This window comes from Amblyomma mixtum, chromosome 1 (assembly GCF_055824585.1).
Source record: "Amblyomma mixtum isolate Tamu chromosome 1, ASM5582458v1, whole genome shotgun sequence".
NCBI classification, from domain to species: domain Eukaryota; kingdom Metazoa; phylum Arthropoda; class Arachnida; order Ixodida; family Ixodidae; genus Amblyomma; species Amblyomma mixtum.
The window spans coordinates 69,848,440-69,867,029 of record NC_143012.1 but is presented as its reverse complement, the minus strand read 5'-3'; the positions used below and the strand labels follow the sequence as shown (position 1 = coordinate 69,867,029).

Here is an 18,590-nt window from a genome sequence, read left to right as displayed (position 1 = left end):
ACGTTGCTCAATCACACTCATACTCATGGCACTCACACATACATTTACTCACTCACATTCACACTCTTGTCCACTCGCTCTCACAACCATCCACTGGCACTCATGACCACTGGCATTTTCACAACCACTCACTCACACTCACAACTACTCAATCGCACTCACAACCATTCACTCATGCTCATGTCCACTCACTCACATTCCCGTTCACTCACTGTTTCCTTGTTTGCTGACAAGTTCTGCCTCACAACCATTCACTCATACTCGCACTCAATTCCGCTCAACCTGTCACTCACACTCGCACTCATGTCCACTCACACTCTTAACCACTCACTCACGCTCGTGACCACTCGCAATCACAACCACTCACGCTCATGACCACTCAGTCCCACTCAAAACCATTCACTCATGCTCATGTCCACTCACTCACATTCCCGTTCACTCACTGTTTCCTTGTTTGCTGAAAAGTTCTGCCTCACAACCATTCACTCATACTCGCACTAAATTCCGCTCAACCAGTCACTCACACTCGCACTCATGTCCACTCACACTCGTAACCACTCACTCGCGCTCATGACCACTCGCAATCACAACCACTCACGCTCATGACCACTCGCACTCACAACCACTTAACCACACTCACAACCACTCAATCCCACTCAAAAGCATTCACTCATGCTTATGTCCACTCATTCACATTCCCGTTCACTCACTGTTTCCTTGTTTGCTGAAAAGTTCTGCCTCACAACCATTCACTCATACTCGCACTAAATTCCGCTCAACCAGTCACTCACACTCGCACTCATGTCCACTCACACTCGTAACCACTCACTCACGCTCATGACCACTCGCAATCACAACCACTCACGCTCATGACCACTCAGTCCCACTCAAAACCATTCACTCATGCTCATGTCCACTCATTCACATTCCCGTTCACTCACTGTTTCCTTGTTTGCTGAAAAGTTCTGCCTCACAACCATTCACTCATACTCGCACTAAATTCCGCTCAACCAGTCACTCACACTCGCACTCATGTCCACTCACACTCGTAACCACTCACTCACGCTCATGACCACTCGCAATCACAACCACTCACGCTCATGACCACTCGCACTCACAACCACTTACCCACACTCACAACCACTCAATCCCACTCAAAAGCATTCACTCATGCTTATGTCCACTCACTCACATTCCCATTCACTCACTGTTTGCTTGTTTGCTGACAAGTTTTGCCTCACACATGGCTGGAGTTTGCCATTGCTCACCAGTTTTCTCACGTTGGCGCGCGCGCCTAATCTCTGATGCTGAATGCAGCTGATTCGACGGTACTATGTCTGCCATGGCCAACGTAACGTGTAGCAATTTTACTCCCCGCGCGAAATCCGCTCTGAGCCGCAATGATGACGCTGCAGGCATTGGCGAGTCAGGAGCACTCGTGAGGCTGCCGAGGGGCCGATCACGTGATCATCCCGTGCGCCCGCCTCGCGCTCCCTTTGTCGTCTTCAGAGCACGCTCACCCGTGGCGTTATTTTATTGCGAAAGCAATACTACACTAGGTTTTGAGCCTTCAGCGTGGCGCGGCGGTAGTTACGGTTGACCTTTCGCGGAGTGACGTCATACCACCCGCGAAAAAAAAAGGCCCCCAGCTCGATCCGTCGGCGGAGGGCGGCGGTAGTCACGGCGGTGAGCCTCGCGCGCCTCTCACCAGTGGCGCTACAGTCGAGGTGACGTCATACCAGCTGCATAAAAAAGGGCCCCCAGCTCGATCCGTCGGCGGAGCGCGGCGGGTAGTCACGGTGGATCTTTCTCACTGTGTGCAAAGATAGTTTGCCATTTGCTTTCGCAACCTACCGGGCTTAACCAAGCTAAGTCTCTGCCAATTTTTATTTATTTATTTGCCGCCGCGGTGGCTCAGTGGTTATAGTGTTCGGCTGCTGACCCGAAAGACGCGGGTTCGATCCCGGCCGCGGCGGCTGATTTTCTTTGGAGGAGAAATTCTACAGGCCGGTGTACTGTGCGATGTCAGTGCACGTTAAAGAACCCCAGGTGGTCGAAATTTCCGGAGCCCTCCACTACGGCGTCTCTCATAGCCTTAGTCGCTTTGGGACGTTAAACCCCATAAACCAACCGACCATTTAGTTATTTATTTAGTTATTCATTTCGTGTACCCTCAGGGCCACAGGAATTTTTGAGAGGAATGGTTAAATAAACTAAAAGAAAAACAACGCACAGCGCAGCAAAGTATTTAGTAATACAGAAATGATGGCTCCTAGTTATATAATGTTATCTAATGGGTTCTTAATCTGCTGGTTAATAGAAAATAATACAATACATACAGTGCAGCAATACAGTGAAAAAAATGCTGGTGCATAAAAAATGAAATAAGTGCTCCTAAAGTTATGCAGTGCTCTCTAATATGGGCTTAAAGCGTTGGTTGTCAATAATTGTAGCGGTTGATGCGGGGAGGTGATTCCTCTCAGCAGCTGTGCGGGGAAGCCATGACTGAAACATGGCATTGGTTTTGCATAATGGAATTCTGACTTTGTTCTCGTGATCTAGCCTTGATGAAATGTATTGGGGAGGGGCGGCCAGTTCGTCGCGAAGGGAAGGATGCTGAAATATCTTGTAAAAAAAAAGTGAAAGTCTAAGGGCTTTACGGTGGGATGCTAAATATGGCAGGCTAAGATTTAATTTTATTGCAGAAATGCAGGCAGCTCGATTATAATTACAAAGAATAAAACAAGCAGAACTGCTTTGTATTTTTAGGGACGGGCCATCGTGGTTGGACTCCCTCTAACAGCTTTTCACTGCAAACAAAAAAAAATGGCATTAAATGTCAATTACGCTATCGCGTCGTGCCATTAAGGCGGATCTCAATGTTCCCTCCAATTTTTTTCTTCCCTTCTTTTTTCTGACACTTCGAGAGGTCACCGGTTGCCTCCTCTGGGCCTCGTAAGCTCTATTTCCTCCGGCATGATTGAAGCTATGACGTCATTTACTCCCCATTGTTCTAAGTGCAAAAACACATGCTGTGATAGCTGACCCGCCTATGTGGCTCAGTGCCTGTGGCATTTGGCTGGTTTCTGCATTTCGATGGAGGCGAAATGAAAGAAATGCCACTGTGCTACGATGTCATCATCGGAATCAGCGTAAGTACGTCCGCTGCAGAACGAAGACCTCTCTCATCTCCCTCCAGTTTCCCCAGTCATGTGCCAGCTGTGGCTATAGCCTAATGGGCACTGAAAGCTCCCAGGGACGTCCTGCGGATGCTCAGGATGTCTGCAGGACGTCCGAGGGAGGTTCAGTGCCCACCGGGTAGGCCCGTAAACTTCACAATCTTTGTCCTCCAACCTGGCTCGCTGCTTGGGATCCACTCCGTTACCCCCAAGGACGATTGGTTACATTCCTTTTGTATTAAATGCATGCCCTGCCCATTTATTCTCGATTCCTTCGAAATTGTTAACTCGCACTTTTCCTGAACCATTCTACTTCGCTCCGGTTTCCTTTACATGGCTCACTCCGCAGTTCGCAGTTTAAGGTCAAGCCTTTTCGTTAGCCTACAAGTGTGTCTCATAGGTGTATATGAGATGTAACCGTAAGAAAAATTGCCTAAATAAGGCTCCGGCTTAATTGAAACATTCAGAGAGAGCAATGACGTAACTAAGTCGCAGCCTTGTTTATACAGCAATTTTCCCCTTCCCTTCATTCCTTTCTCTACTACCGCGTCCCTCTGTCTTCTTCCCCATCTTCTTTTCTTTCTTTCTTCTATTCTTAAAGGAGTATAGACACCTAACTTTAGGGCGCGTGGTGGAGTGGGTGAGGGAACAAACGCTGGTTAATGACATCCTAGTTGAAATAAAGAGGAAGAAGTGGGCTTGGGCAGGGCATGTAATGCGAAGGCGAGATAACCGCTGGTCCTGAAGGATAACGGAGTGGATTCCGAGAGAGGGCAAGCGTAGCAGGGGGCGGCAGAAAGTTAGGTGGGCGGATGAGATCAAGAAGGTTGCGGGGATACGGTGGCCTCAACTGGCGAAGGACAGGGTTAATGGAGAGACATGGGAGAGGCCTTTGCCCTGCAGTGGGCGTAGTCAGGCTCATGATGATGATGATTTTCCTACGCCCGCTAGACCATTAATAATCGAATTTCTTCCTTGTGCCGTTTCGGTTTCAACAGCCGAACGATGACTGTGACGTCAAAGCGTCGCTATAGGTCGACGTGAGGCATGAAAAAGCTGCAATGCAATCACTGCTTCTACATTCGTTGTCATTCCGACCCTTGAGGAAGGCCGGCTTCAACACTGTATATAGTGAATTAAAAAGATGCAGCAGCGATTATATTGCAGTTTTTCCATGCCTCACGTGACGTATAACCTCAATTTGACGTCAGAGACATTGTTCGGCTGATGAAACCGGGAGACAGAGAGACACACTCACCGTGTGTCCGGGCAAGGGTAGGCTAGCAGCACAGGTAATTGGCCCAATATAGGAAAATGATGCTTTCACACTGTTCCTATGTAGAATCGGCATTTGCCAATTCATTTCTAATATTTGGCCGATTAATTGTGTTGCTTGGGGAACCCGTTGCGGTCTTCTAAGTCTTTTGATTTGGCCAGCGTATAGGACTACGATTATCTATACTACTGTGTTGTGCCTTTATACCCAGCAAACGAAAAACCTCTCAGAGACGTCTAGCTAGACGTCTCTGAGAGGTTTTTGGTTTGCTGGGGAGTACTAGCCTGTGCAGGCATTTTAAGTGCCGTCTTGACTGCGTTCGTAACCGTGGTGTGGCCCGTATTAACCGGCCCCGGGCTAGGTTGTGAAATGGAAGATGGTACGCGTTGCGTCCGACTACAAACGCATCACTAAAAGCCGGGCTGTCGGTTTTGCTGTGCACGTATTTGTGTCCAGCAACCATTCTGATCAGATGCGTCAGTGTCTGCTTATCCAGAGTATTTGTGGTTTATGATGGCTTGTATCTGTAAACCGAGCGCGCGGGCTCTCATTAATCTGGCTACGGCTGTTGCTACGACCGTGATGGTCGGGTCTCTAGGTTGGGGTCAAATGATTGGGGCCTACCATTCTGTCCTCCTTATCCGCAGCCTGCAGTGTTGTCTTCCGCCTCCCCGATAATCGTAAATCAAGGTATATTTCTTGGTTCATCAGATAGCGGCGCCAGGGCTATGTTGAGCAGCAGAGAGGAAGTTACAGCTCCTCGGGGCGTCTATCGGCGCATCCTGTGAAAAGATTGGCTGTGGTTTGACTAATGGCCATCCCGAGTAGAATTGCGGAAGCAACGGCGCGGCAATCGCAGCGGCGGCGGCACCTCTGAGGCACCCGCGTAGCAGACGAGTCGGCGGTGGCCCCAGCGCCGTAGCTGTGCGCTGTGTGACGTCACTCCTCCCGGAGAATGCGGCTCCGTGCTGCTCTGACGTCACTCGCTCCTCGCGCATGCGCAGTTGGGGCTCTCCGGGGCTCCGCAAAATCGCTCACACCTAGTGTAGTCTTGCTTGCGCAAGAAAATGCCTTGAAGTAGTTCCATGCTCTGACCGCGCAATGCGTTTCTGCCGGTGTTCGCAGAGCGTGGTGATGTCCCACAGAGCCAAAAGATTTTTTTCTCTTGGGGGGGGGGGGGGGGGGGGGGAATTTGAGGGTTAAAAATGCTCGTGTGTTAGGTGTTCTTTTCCGTGTGTGCAGTTGTGTTTCCTTGGGCTGCAGTACGATATCTTGCGCTGACAGCCCGGGCCGAAATCCAAACTGTGTGGGTAAGAAAGCGAAGTGGGGCTGCAGGTTCCTTACAAAAATTGCGCACTGAGATGCAATTAACTATTTATGGAGTATATGTGAAGTCTAAAAAGGTATATTAATACCAAAATCCTTATGAGCTTGGTCCATAAAAAGTCATTACGTTCTTGACTGATACGACCCAATATAAATTGAATTGACTACAAGTGAATTAAAACTCAAGCAGCAAAAAATCTATTTACACCCGATTTCTCACGAGTCACTAAGAAGTTAATATGTTCTTGACTGATATGGCCTAATATATGGTCTGCTTTTCATATATTGCCTGCTTTTCCATATGGCCTGCTTTTCCATATATTTTCTGTATTATTTGGATTACTTGACTTTAATTTCCCGTCAAACTTGTAATCCTTGTTATTTTTGTTATGTTTTTTTATGTTCACATGCCTTTGTATGGCCGCTTCACACCACTATCTACCCCCCCCCCCCTTATGTAATGTCCCAGACGGGATCTTTAAGGGTTCAATAAATGATGATGATGATGATGATATAAAGTTAACTGACTGTAGCTTAATTAAACTCAATCAACAAAAGTTAAATTTACAGCCGATTTCTCACTGATTATGGAACCAACCACGACCACAGCTTAAACGATTCCCATTTCAGCTGAACAGATTTTATTCATATTATATCGGCTATGGGAGAGGTCACGATGTTGAGTTGGTTGTAGGTAATGACTCGAAAAATACTGTTCATGAGGTCACTTGGCAATGCAAAATCTAACGTATAACTGAAATTCTTTTTTGGTACCAAGAGAAATGGAGGCGTGAAACTTTCTCATGTTGGAATTAAATTGCACAACGTAGCAGAGAGCTAACTTGTGTTACTGATTAATAAATGTGAGAGCACATGTAACGGTGTGGAGGTGCAGCCCTGGGTGTTTCTGCGAACACTTCAAAAAAAAATTTGAAAAATAGGCTTTTTGGGGTAAAAATATGGTTTGTGCGGCATAGTATTACCAGTGTTGGCGTACACCAGAGAACCGGTCAATCGTCTTAAGTAGTTAGCTGGTTTACTAAATTTTAATAACCTTCTAACTAGTAGAGTTAGACGCCTATAGTTGCAATTAGAGATTTGTAGCCGGCCGTTAGTAATAGCTATATCAGTTTTTAGAATTTCGAAAGCGCGATTACCCGTGCCGCTGGAGTGAATGCTTTGCCTACATGCTTTCGAAAGCGCATGTATTTTGTCGAGCCACAGCGGCGAGTGTAATCGCGTTTTCGAAATTCTAAAAACTGATATGAATTACCATAGTCCTTAGAACTGTGCTATTACTAACGACCGACTACAAATCTCTAATTGCAACCATGCAGTTGCCTATCTCTGATAGTCAAGAAGTTAGTCATCATAATTTAGTTTACCAGCTTAATAAAGACAATTAACCGGCTTTGCGGTGTACACCGACACTGCCGCAAAAGTCATATTTGTACCCCAAAAAAACCTATTCTTGAAAATTTTCGAAGTTTTCCCTGAAACACCTGGTATTTATTTTATTTGGAGACACTGTCAATCCCATTAGGGATTTTTTACAGGAGTGGGTTCATTTTCTCATATAGGCAGCATTCACACATATGTACACAAATGTAACCGAAGACTAATACATCAAAAAGGAGGCAAGCTCACGAAATAAAATGGCATTATTTTGATTGCTGCATGGAGTAGAAATATACATGCTGTTAAAATGCCTTGTGCGACCAATATTCGACACCTCTATTGAGAGACCAATATTCAGCTTATTGTAACATGTACAGCCTTTGTGAAAAGTTTGGAGCCCAGGGGGTTTGCTTCTCAAGCGTCTGGTTCGTAATGCATCTCCAGCGCTCCAAATTTGCTGAAGGTAAGATGATTTCTGGTCCTGCCTCCTCCAATGGGTAGGGCTGCCACGAATGTTACAGGAGTCCCACTGCGAGGCTTAGAAGCAAACCCCCTGGGCTCTAAACTTTTGACAAAGACTGTACCTTGCGCCCGCGCCTCGCGGACTTCCTAACGCCGTTCAAATAAAGCGCGCAGACTGGCAGGTCACATGACAAGACGAAAAAAAAAATCCGGGCACTATACGCACACCACGCCGTCCGTTTTGTCGTGTGTGCTCGGTCGTTCGGGCATGGGTTGTGTGTTATTGTTTCCAAGATCGATGCTTCAAACTCGTGCTCGGGTTGACTGATGATCGTAGCTTTTGGACCCGCTTGCATAGTACAACTTCCAGCCCTTTGTGAAAAAGTGACCGCGCCGGGAAGCGTGCTGGCTTTTCGTCTTGACGGCACGTTGGGCTTCAACGATGGAAGCCGCTGCGTCATTTATCTCACCGGAACCGCGTTACAAAAGAAGAAGGCGGTTACTGGAAGGCGGCGAGTCTTCGTTTTCAGGTAAGACCCGTAATGCTGCGCAGGAATGCGTGCAATTTGCCACCGCGCAAATTAACCGGCTAGCTCTAAGGCGAGAAGAAACGGAAGGGATGCGCGCTGTCGTGTTTGTTTTGTTACCCCTAGACATAGTGCACGGTTATTTCTGCGGTGGCAAAATGCACTCTGCATTGAGTCACTGACTAGCTGACCTGTCTATGTTCACAGTGTATCCGTTTCGACGCGAACGCCGTGAAAAAATGTTAACAGTAGGGGTGTGCGAATATTCGGAATTTTCGAATATAATTCGAATATTATATTTTTAGTATTCGTATTCGATTCGAAATCCAGGTATTCGTGTGGTTTCGAATATTCGACACGACGCGAACATTCGTATCTAGCCGAATATTCTATTGCGAGCACCGGCGAGCATCGACAGAGACATAACAACATGGCGGCGCCCAGAGCAATGCGTAAAACGTTGGGCCATGCAGTAGATGACTGCACTGGTGAGCTTCTTTGTGGCTATACCTGCGAAGCTGGTATAGTTAGAGTTGTGCACGAAATACTTCGCAATACGAGCCAGTTCAGTGCCAATTGAGAGGGCATTTTCTGTGGCTGGAGAAGTCGTTTCAGCTAGAAGGGAACTACTTCTGCCTGACCATGTGGAGCAGCCGGTTTTCCTTCACGACAGCCTTTTATGTTCATCCCAGCAACGCGCTTTTGTGCTTTTGGCAAGCTAGCCTTGATCAATGCGGTGTACTAGCCATCTTCTCTGATATTTCCACTCTTCTAAGAACAATGTTCGAGACTTTGATACTTTTTATGCAGCCACACACACCTTTTGTGCTCATTTCATCACTGATAGTTGAACTGTGATGTTCTTGGCGCTCATATAAATGTTTTGTAGTGGTTAAATGCGTATGTCCTTGATTATTCGATATTCGACACACACCTTTTGTGCTCATTTAATCACTGATAGTTGAACTGCGATGTTCTTGGTGCTCAGATAAATGTTTTGTAGTGGTTAAATGCGTATGTCCTTGATTATTCGATATTTTATTTCGATATTCGGAACCAAATATTCGTATTCGATTCGTATTCTAAAAAATTGATATTCGCACACCCCTAGTTAACAGACCACTGCGGCGACCCGCATTGGGGGAAAGCGAAAGCATTGATGCCTCCTTCGCACTCGTCGCCTCTCTTTCCTTCACTTTTGACTGTTTGCCTCTCTTTTTACTTCCAATTTTAACATCTATCGCTATTTTCACGTTCTCGCACTACATGCACGTCCGGGGCTATTTTGACGTCTAAGTGATCTTTTGTCTTCTGATTAATTATTTACTCCATTCAATCAAATTTGGTGCACAACGTTATTTTATCATCCTATGTCACTTGGTTGTGTTTTCCCTCCACAATTTTGACGCCTCGTACTGTTGTCACGTCCTCGCACTATATCGACGTCCGATACTATTTTGACGCCTTTGGGACATTTTTGGCTCTAATTAACTAATTACTCCACAGCGACCACATTTTGACGTGCATCATCCTCACATCATCCTCGATCACGCACAGTCATTCTTTTTCGCTTAACTCTCACACGAATTGAGAAAACGCCGCCGACACGTTTTGCGGACACAAAACTATCGACTTAGCCAAGTAATGCTTTCGCTTTAATAACCAAAAATTATTGTTCGATGGACTTGTGCACTGCTGCCTGCGCCCATGTTTTTCATCACTATCTGCTTGCAGTGGTTTGCCGATAGCTCACGCCACTTGGCCTGTTTAGCGTTTCATTATGTGCTGCGCGTATATGCGTCGGTATAGTTGCTTGATGTGGCTTTGTGCGCTTTGAACACACCTATGCGAGACGATTACACCGGCTGTCGAGCTCTGGGGGTATGCTGTGTTTGCTCTGCATTCGATGCAGCTAACCCATAGCTAACTGCCCGCCTTTGTTGCCGGTAGTATGCGCCATGCGGTCTCTTGCGCTGCATAATCCGCTACGCTAGTACACGTCAGGGCTTGACATCCAATGCACTTTGCTCGATACGACATCGACTCGTATTCGCTGCAGTGAATTGTGCAACACGTGACTAAGCGACATGCGCTACTGGCCACTGTGGCGGGCGATTAATTGCGTTCGAATCAAAAGCACACTGAACCCATCGTCCCTCAAGGCTGAGCAGTCGTTGCAATCGCCTCGCAGTGGTGTGTTGCAAGCTCAAAAAGCCACACACAGTAACAGGGTGTATGGACTCGTATTAGCGTAAATGGAGGAGTGGTGCGGCTTCCCCAACGAGAAAACTGTGCAGCTGTCAAATGCTTTTAGTGGCAGGCGACCGCGCAGACAGAACCATCGTCGGATGTTGAAGAATGAGTAGCCTGAAAATAGGAGCGCTTTGTAGCCTTTTCATACAGCCCTTTCAGATTAAATATTTTTGAAGAACCCGAAACAGTGCAAAGCGTTACCATCTGCCAAGACCCTTCACGAGGACAGTACATAATAGTTGTATACTGCCAGTGCTCCCCTGTGGGGTTGTGTTTCGGAGGGTAACGGAGTGACTTGAAATTAAGTAGACGGCAGCAGCTACACTGTTAGCAAAAAAACACCCAAAAGGAAGTAAATGGCTTGTCCTCTAACGCACACACAAAAGGAGTTTTTTTACTCCATATGTGTGGTGTTTTTTTACTCCCTTATATAAGGGAGTTATTTTGGAGTGAAAAGGGAGTAAATTTTTTACTACCCAAAGAGATGGAACCCAAAAATGGCGTCATGTTTATCCTCATTCAGGCTCATTCTTACAGCAGTGACAGCGGCGGAAACGGGCAGTAGCTCTACGGCCCGCCGGTAACCTAACTTGGGAAACTGCGCTGCCCTAATGTGACCCCGCGTCACGCATTCTTTCCGCCATCTGTTAGCCCAGCGGCGGCGTACGCGTCAGGAGTCGTCTGCTTGTCCTTTTGCTGTACGAGCTCGTTTCGTTGGCCATGTTCGTAGATAAAGGGATGTAACATTATAATCAGTAGCTTGAAAACTGAAAAGGAGCCGCTGAGTGGTTTTCACGGTCATGCACCACGCTATATTTGACCCAAAACCAGACCAGAAAAGATGAAAATACACCTTATGGTAGTTTGGAATGGCAGTGCTGCTTTCATATTCACTTCATTAAGGCTTGGCTTTTCAATATGACTGAGAAAAAATGTGGCCTCATGAGCTCAATCAAGAGCTCAGCGTTGACACTATGTTCTATCACAGTTCCATGTACATGCAACACATAATCTGCTGCAATACATTGCGAGAACCACACTGTAAAAAGCCTGTGAAAAGTAGGCCTGTAACGGAGTGGCGACACAAACAAAGGAAAGTCAGGTATCGTTAGAGCACTGGAGGGTTCACAGGAGCAATTGAATTATGTAACGTACTGCAGCGGAAAACGGCGACAAGTCGATATCTTGTACCGTGGCAGGCGCCCGTGAAAGAGCAGAAGTCAGCAGAGATCCAGCGATGATGGTAACCAAGCGGTCGTCACTCACCGCCGTTATCCGACAACTGACTAAAAGCAGACGAGACGCTAGGCGGCGGGGCGGATTGCACAAAATGGTGTGTTTTTTTGCTCCATTTCGGCACTGGTGGATTATTTGGCACAATTAACTCCCTTTCTAGACTGCACTGTAAACAAAAATATACCCAAAAGGGAGTAAAAATGGTGGCGGCCAACCCTTTTTACTCCATTTGTGAAAACATTTACTCCATGAGTGGGGAGTAAAATGTGGACTGTCCTCCATTTTATTCCCATGAGGGAATAAGGGAGTAAAAATGAGGATTTACCAGCATTTACTCCAGTCTAGAAAGGGAGTTAATTGCGCCAAATTGTGCGAGCAGTTAGCTGACGGCAGCATCCGATCGCGACAGCTGGCATAGCACCACAGCGCAAAACAATGCAACAAAGCTATCGCCAATACCCACCGATCAGAGATAATGGGATTCCACACAAGCCGATTTTCCTCAAAAACGGGTTCCGCTGTCACCCGATAAGAGCGCAACGAGGCGACCTGTGAGCATAACATCGACCAGGCAGCCACGGCGCTCTCGGAGCAACCAGGTAGTAACAAAAGGCGAGGCCTTTTTATTAACGATCCCTGCGAAATGTGAACACCGAATACAGCGTCTACTCAGTGTCGTCCTTTAAAAACGGGGCAGCTATAATAATCAGTGCTGGGACGCTACGATCTACGGGTAGCAAGCCTGGCCTCCGGATGGCAGGCACGAACGAAGATCTCCGGAAGAACCTTACGAAGTGTGGCGAAGATCTTATGCTTGCAATTTATCACTGCCGGTGACGTCTTCGCTGCAGTTGCGGTGACCAGAATTTCACGATAAAGCCCCGCAGTCACGGTGGTTGCACTGCGTCCGCCATATTCCACAACAGAAGCATTGTCGCCAGACTGCTGCCTGCCGTTCTCGTTGAAGTCAGCGAGTTATGAATGTAAGGCCGTTGTGGGACGCAGAGAGCAGTCACAGAACAGTTATGTAACGTATTGAAGTTCCGGCTAGTTTATTGTTCAATATTCGTTGTCCCGTCTCGTAATTTCTTCTGTCTGCGTCTTTATTTTGCTGCGCTGTTGAGAGGCTGGGACCCGAAGAGAACGCACCGGCAGATGTACTGAGCGTTGTGTCGTGCGCGTGTTCAGCTTAGTACATGTGTTAAGCGGTAACCGCATGAGGCGATATTCCTTCGCGATGCGTCGCGCGATGACGACGCCGTCGCCCACCGCTGTCGCTGGCGCAAACCGCACGAACCGACTCGGCGTCGGAGCGGCGCGTTTTCACTGTTGCTCGACTGCTGCCACTTCAGCGTTCAGTCATTTTGCGTTAATTAACGCGTAGAACAACGTTCCTAAGGCTCCACACAAGATAAAACACAATAAAAACATTGACAAAAATATATGTGGGCAATAATTTTATTTTTGTCCAATACGCAAAGTCACGTGACAGAAAAGCGCACGCATTTTTTCCTTCCTCCATGAGCGCGCGCTCTTTCAGTCTGCTGCCGGCCTCCCCAGCGTCTTTGTCCGCCATGGTACGCCGACGGAAACTCGCAATGCCTGTCTTTCTGCTATCCCCTCACCCCTTTCCTTTCACTTCTACACACTGCCTGCTGTCCTTTATTTCCGCTGCCCCAGCTCAGGTGCTTCCAGTGGCGATAGCAGATGCCGGGGTACAAAAATTCTTTTACCTTCCATATTCAATGCAAAATTTAAAAAAAAAACCGCTACACAACAACCTGCCATGGTGAGGGCACGGCCGGTCTCAACATAAGGCCTGCGGGCTGTTACTTCCCCCCCCCCTGAACTACGTGACGCGAAAGAGGCCCACATAGAAGTTCCGTGCAGCACATTCCGAAGCTACGAGCAGCGCACTCGTGTTGAAAATGAGGCCTGGAAGGTACACAAATGAGGCCTGGACCGAGAAGTCAGAGTGGGGGACGAAGGAGACGACAATGCGATCCGTTCTGGTAACACGTGACACTTCCTTCACTGCCCGGGGGAAAGTCATGGCATGTCGTGACATGCTTCTGAACGCACATTTTTTTCTAGACGTTGACTGTGCCTAACCTCGTGCTGCGCGTGCGGTTGTGTCCGAGACGATCTTCTAGTGCCATCGCTGGATTACGGAATGTGGATTACGCTTCTGCCAGGATATGCCTAACAAGTGCTGCGTGCCCAATTGCCGGACTAACTACAAATCGGGTCCCAAAAACCACGTTTTCAAGTTTCCCCGGCATGAAGAAGAACAGAACGCCTGGATTAGGGCAATACCACGAGAGAACTTAGTTGTATCACCGCAGTCCAGGGTAAGATGTTCGAAACTTCCTTATAGAATAGTTACTTTTGCAAACTACGATAAGCTCATGCTCATGCATTGTAAAAAAAAGTGTATTTAAACTAGCAGCTGGTTAGCACTGTGGGTAGCGAATGCAGACTTTCAAGAAAACTATTGCCAAGCTACAACTGCTATTTAAACAAAAATTTAGCTTCCTTCTAGGTTTGCGAGCTTCACTTTATTGAGGCTGACATCGTGCGAGAGGCCTCCCACATCGACGAGGTTACAGGGCGCACCACCACTTCACCCCTTTCGAATCTGCGCCTTCGCCCAGGTGCAATCCCTTCAAGGTTTCCGGGATGCCCGTCTTACACTTCTAAGCCAAGCACCTCAAGGGATGACCCAGACTCGAAGCGCATGCGTCTTGAGGCTGCTGCTTTGAGGAAAGCGCTTGAAGAGTCAGCTGAAGTGTTCCGCGAAGAGCAAGAAGCAGATAGGATTCTAAACCTAAAAGACTGGACGGAATATATAGGAAGCAAAAACTCTGCATTCTGGCATGCTATTGAAAGGAGTGAACGCCATATCTTAGTGCACATCACTAGAGACGAAGCTCCATGCATCAAATATTCAGTTGCAGTAAAAGCCGACCTTAGCGTGACAGTTCACTTCGTAAAAATGCCAATAACAAAACTAGGCACCAATTTCTCCATCCCAACAGTAGCAAACAGCAAGAAAGCAATGGTGGAGCTACTTGAGGTCATTGAAAAAAGCAGTGGCGACCTCAGTCAAAGTCCTGAATCTGCTAACGATGACATCTGCAAGCAGATTCTTCTCCTGCTGGAAAAGTTATCTTTTTCGCCCACAGATGAGAGCACCAACATCATACAATTTCTTAGCGAGCAATTGAAGCTACTCTCAATGAAAAAAGTTCGGAGACGCTACTAAGCCGACTTCATGATATTTTGCTGCCTACTTTTCACGGCATCGCCTCACGCATGCCAATATATCCGCGGATCTGGAATCATGACTCTGCCTCACCCAGTGACCATTCGATCAATATGCTCACCGTATGGCATGAATCCTCAAGTCGAACACCAGAGTGAATCGTTCCTCCGCTACATGGCCGGAAGAATCACCGACTTGAATGTTCGCCAACGTTTTGTGACACTGATGGTGGACGAAATTCACATCAAGCCTTATTTCGATTATAAAGGAGGCAATATTACAGGTGCTGCTCTGAGCCAACTAAGTAATGTTCAGGGGATATCCATATAATATAATTTATAAAATATCAGATGTCCATATAATATTCTCACAAGTTCATATTATGCCCATAGAATATCCATATGAGCTTCATTTTGATAACAGTGGATGTTTATATAATGTCCATATTTTGGTCACATTGGTCACTCTGAGATATTTATTGGACGCTGAATAGATATTCATCCAATATTTTTGTGGGTTGTGGAGGGAGGTGCCGGGTGTTCTACGCTGAATGTAATGATGCTGTGTCAATATAACAAAGCACTGGGCAAGACCACCATTATTCTTATGTATCTTTATTATCCAGTCAGGTACCCCACCACTGTGACAAAGCCAAGGTGCAGGCACAATCCAAGCAAAATGAGGAATGGCGGACGCCTACTCTGGAGAGGTCCCCACTTGATTTCGAGAGGCCTGTGAATATAATAGAGCACAATACATAGCATTAAATAGTAGTCACAATTACACAATTAGGTGCACTGCAAATTCACAAAGCTTGGAGCATAGTCTGCGTAGCTTAGATTGTTTCATTTAAGGCTAATTAATTGAGCAGATAGAACGCTTTGTATACAACTGAAAGAGCAAATATATTTCACAAAATCGTAAGCTTGGCACTGTGACCTCCAATGTTTTGGTGGTAGATTTTGGCCCTATAACTGATGTCATTTTTTTTTTCTCAGAATTCGGTTTTATTTGGTTCATGGGATTTAACGTCAAAAAGCGACTGGCTATGAGGGACGCTGTGTGGAGGGCTGTGGATAATTTTGACCACTCTGGGTTTTATTTTATCATGCACTGACATTGCTACACAGGCACCTTCCATGCCTGTGTAGCCTCCACAGCCAGGATCAAACCTAGGGGTTGCCACGCTCAATAGTCGAGTGCCCTACCTAACCACTGACTGGTTAGAGCCCATGCGCCCTTACATCACATCTGTGTTCAAAATGATTTGAAGATGCCTAGGGTGACAATTTCATAGATCTGGATTTTAAAAATTTTGTTTCCAATTTTTTAGCAGTTTCCATACCTAGAAAACGTTCGCCATTTGTGTTCTCTCTCCGCTGGAATGATAAGGACTGTTTTGAATCGAAGTTTGTTTTATGGGGTTTAACGTCCCAAAGTCACTCGGGCTATGAGGAACGCCGTAGCGAAGGGCTCTGGAAATTTCGACCACCTGGGGTTCTTTAACGTGCACTGACATAACTAAAAACTAAAAAGTAACTAAAGCAAGTAACTAAAGCAAGTAACTAAAAAATGCACTTTGTGGAGAAAAACGTGTATGCTAAAGCAGTTTCTGCTTGGAAAAAATTAGCTCCAGAATGACACCACAGGCGAATACAAATGCAACTAGGAATCAAAACATTCAATGATGTGCTATTTGTACTAAATCACAGAACTTTTCAGAAAGTGACTGCATTTAGGCGCCATTTATCGTATGCTGTGCTATGTCAGTGCACGTTAAAGAACCCCAGGTGGTCGAAATTTCCAGAGCCCTTCGCTACGGCGTTCCTCATAGCCGGAGTGACTTTGGGACGTTAAACCCCATAAAACAAACTTCGATTCAAAACAGTCCTTATCATTCCAGCGGAGAGAGAACACAAATGGCGAACGTTTTCTAGGTATGGAAACTGCTAAAAAATTGGAAACAAAATTTTTAAAATCCAGATCTATGAAATTGTTACCCTACGCATCTTCAAATCATTTTGAAGACAGATGTGATGTAAGGGCGCATGGGCTCTAGCCAGTCAGGGGTTAGGGCACTCGACTATTTAGCCTGGCAACCCCTAGGTTTGATCCTGGCTCTGGAGGCTACACAGGCATGGAAGGTGCCTGTGTAGCAATGTCAGTGCATGATAAAATAAAACCCAGAGTGGTCAAAATTATCCGCAGCCCTCCACACAGCGTCCCTCATAGCCAGTCGCTTTTTGACGTTAAATCCCATGAACCAAATAAAACCGAATTCTGAGAAAAAAAAATGACATCAGTTATAGGGCCAAAATCTACCACCAAAACATTGGAGGTCACAGTGCCAAGCTTACGATTTTGTGAAATATATTTGCTCTTTCAGTTGTATACAAAGCGTTCTATCTACTCAATTAATTTGCCTTAAATGAAACAATCTAAGCTACGCAGACTATGCTCCAAGCTTTGTGAATTTGCAGTGCACCTAATTGTGTACCAGGGGACTAAAAATGTTAGGCTACATGAGGCAGCAAACCAAAAAACTAATAGTGTGCACACAAATGCTCACAAAAATCAAAAGTATCTTTTTTCATAAAAGTGGATAACACGAGGTGTGGAATGTAACCTTTGGGTATGCCAGGTCTATGCAGACAAGCACACTTTTGGTCATCACTGTACACACAAAAACAGTCTCAAGCTCACAAAAGGTATAAGGGAATCAACTTGCCTCAGCTTTCTTTGCGTGCCTTTCCTGAAGCTGCTTCCGCCTGCAGGACGCATGCTGCAGCCATTTTTTTACCATTTCTTCTATCTCGGCCAGTGTTGTTGAGAACATCTTGTTCGATCGAACAGCATCTATGCAGAACGATAGGACACATTCAGTATGAAAGCACACATGGAAAAAAGAGCCATGAATGGTCGATATTGTAATAAGTCTGGTTGGTAGATCATAATCGGGGAATGCAGCATGAGGAAACACGGATGGGAACAAAATTGGAATGGGCTGGCACGTACTTTTTCATTGCCATTGTGAAAATTGTGTTCCAAATGCATCAGCATGCAATTAGATTTTGATATTACTTAAGCAATACTAGTTGGACTTCCATAAATTTTTGCTAAAAGTTGTATAATGCATGCTAAAGTACTTCTATGCAGAAAGTCCAGGCAACTATTTGTAAAAATAACAAGAACAGGGTGCCTGGTTATGAGAAATGCTCATAAATTTGTAACAGAAAGTAAAGCTCCACATTCTAGAGAAAGCGTTACACAGCGTTACTGAATTCAGTCTGAAGTGATGCAGTGTCAGAACCATCAGTTATTAAGCAGTAGATGACACAATCAGCAGCAAAAAACAAGCAGAAACAACACTAAATGAACTGCTAATACAGGTCAGAAAAAGTTAACATGCATCTAAAGCACATCCTTGAGGCATGCCTGAAAGGATTGGAACACCATAAGAGTTGGTTGCATTAACAGTCAAATGATGTGCAGTTAGAAAGAGAGTCAGCGACCCTGTAGAAAACCAAATAATCATTGTTGAGGTGCCTTAGTCTTATTGTAGAAACCGGGAGTTTAACATAGAAACATGCCTTGGAGACGTCTAAAATCAAAGCTCTTTCCAGACCCAGAAGCTATAAATGTATGTTAATCACTACCGAACATTATAA

The 18,590-nt window shown here is 46.0% G+C and overlaps 1 protein-coding gene and 1 pseudogene across 1 annotated transcript in view; both read left to right on the top strand.

Moving 5' to 3' along the window:
• The window catches only part of LOC149366670 (flap endonuclease GEN homolog 1-like), a 517,650-nt gene that overhangs the window by 47,049 nt on the left and 452,011 nt on the right, over window positions 1-18,590 (top strand). The window lies entirely within an intron of this gene.
• LOC149366693 (uncharacterized) lies at window positions 13,856-15,252 on the top strand (annotated as a pseudogene).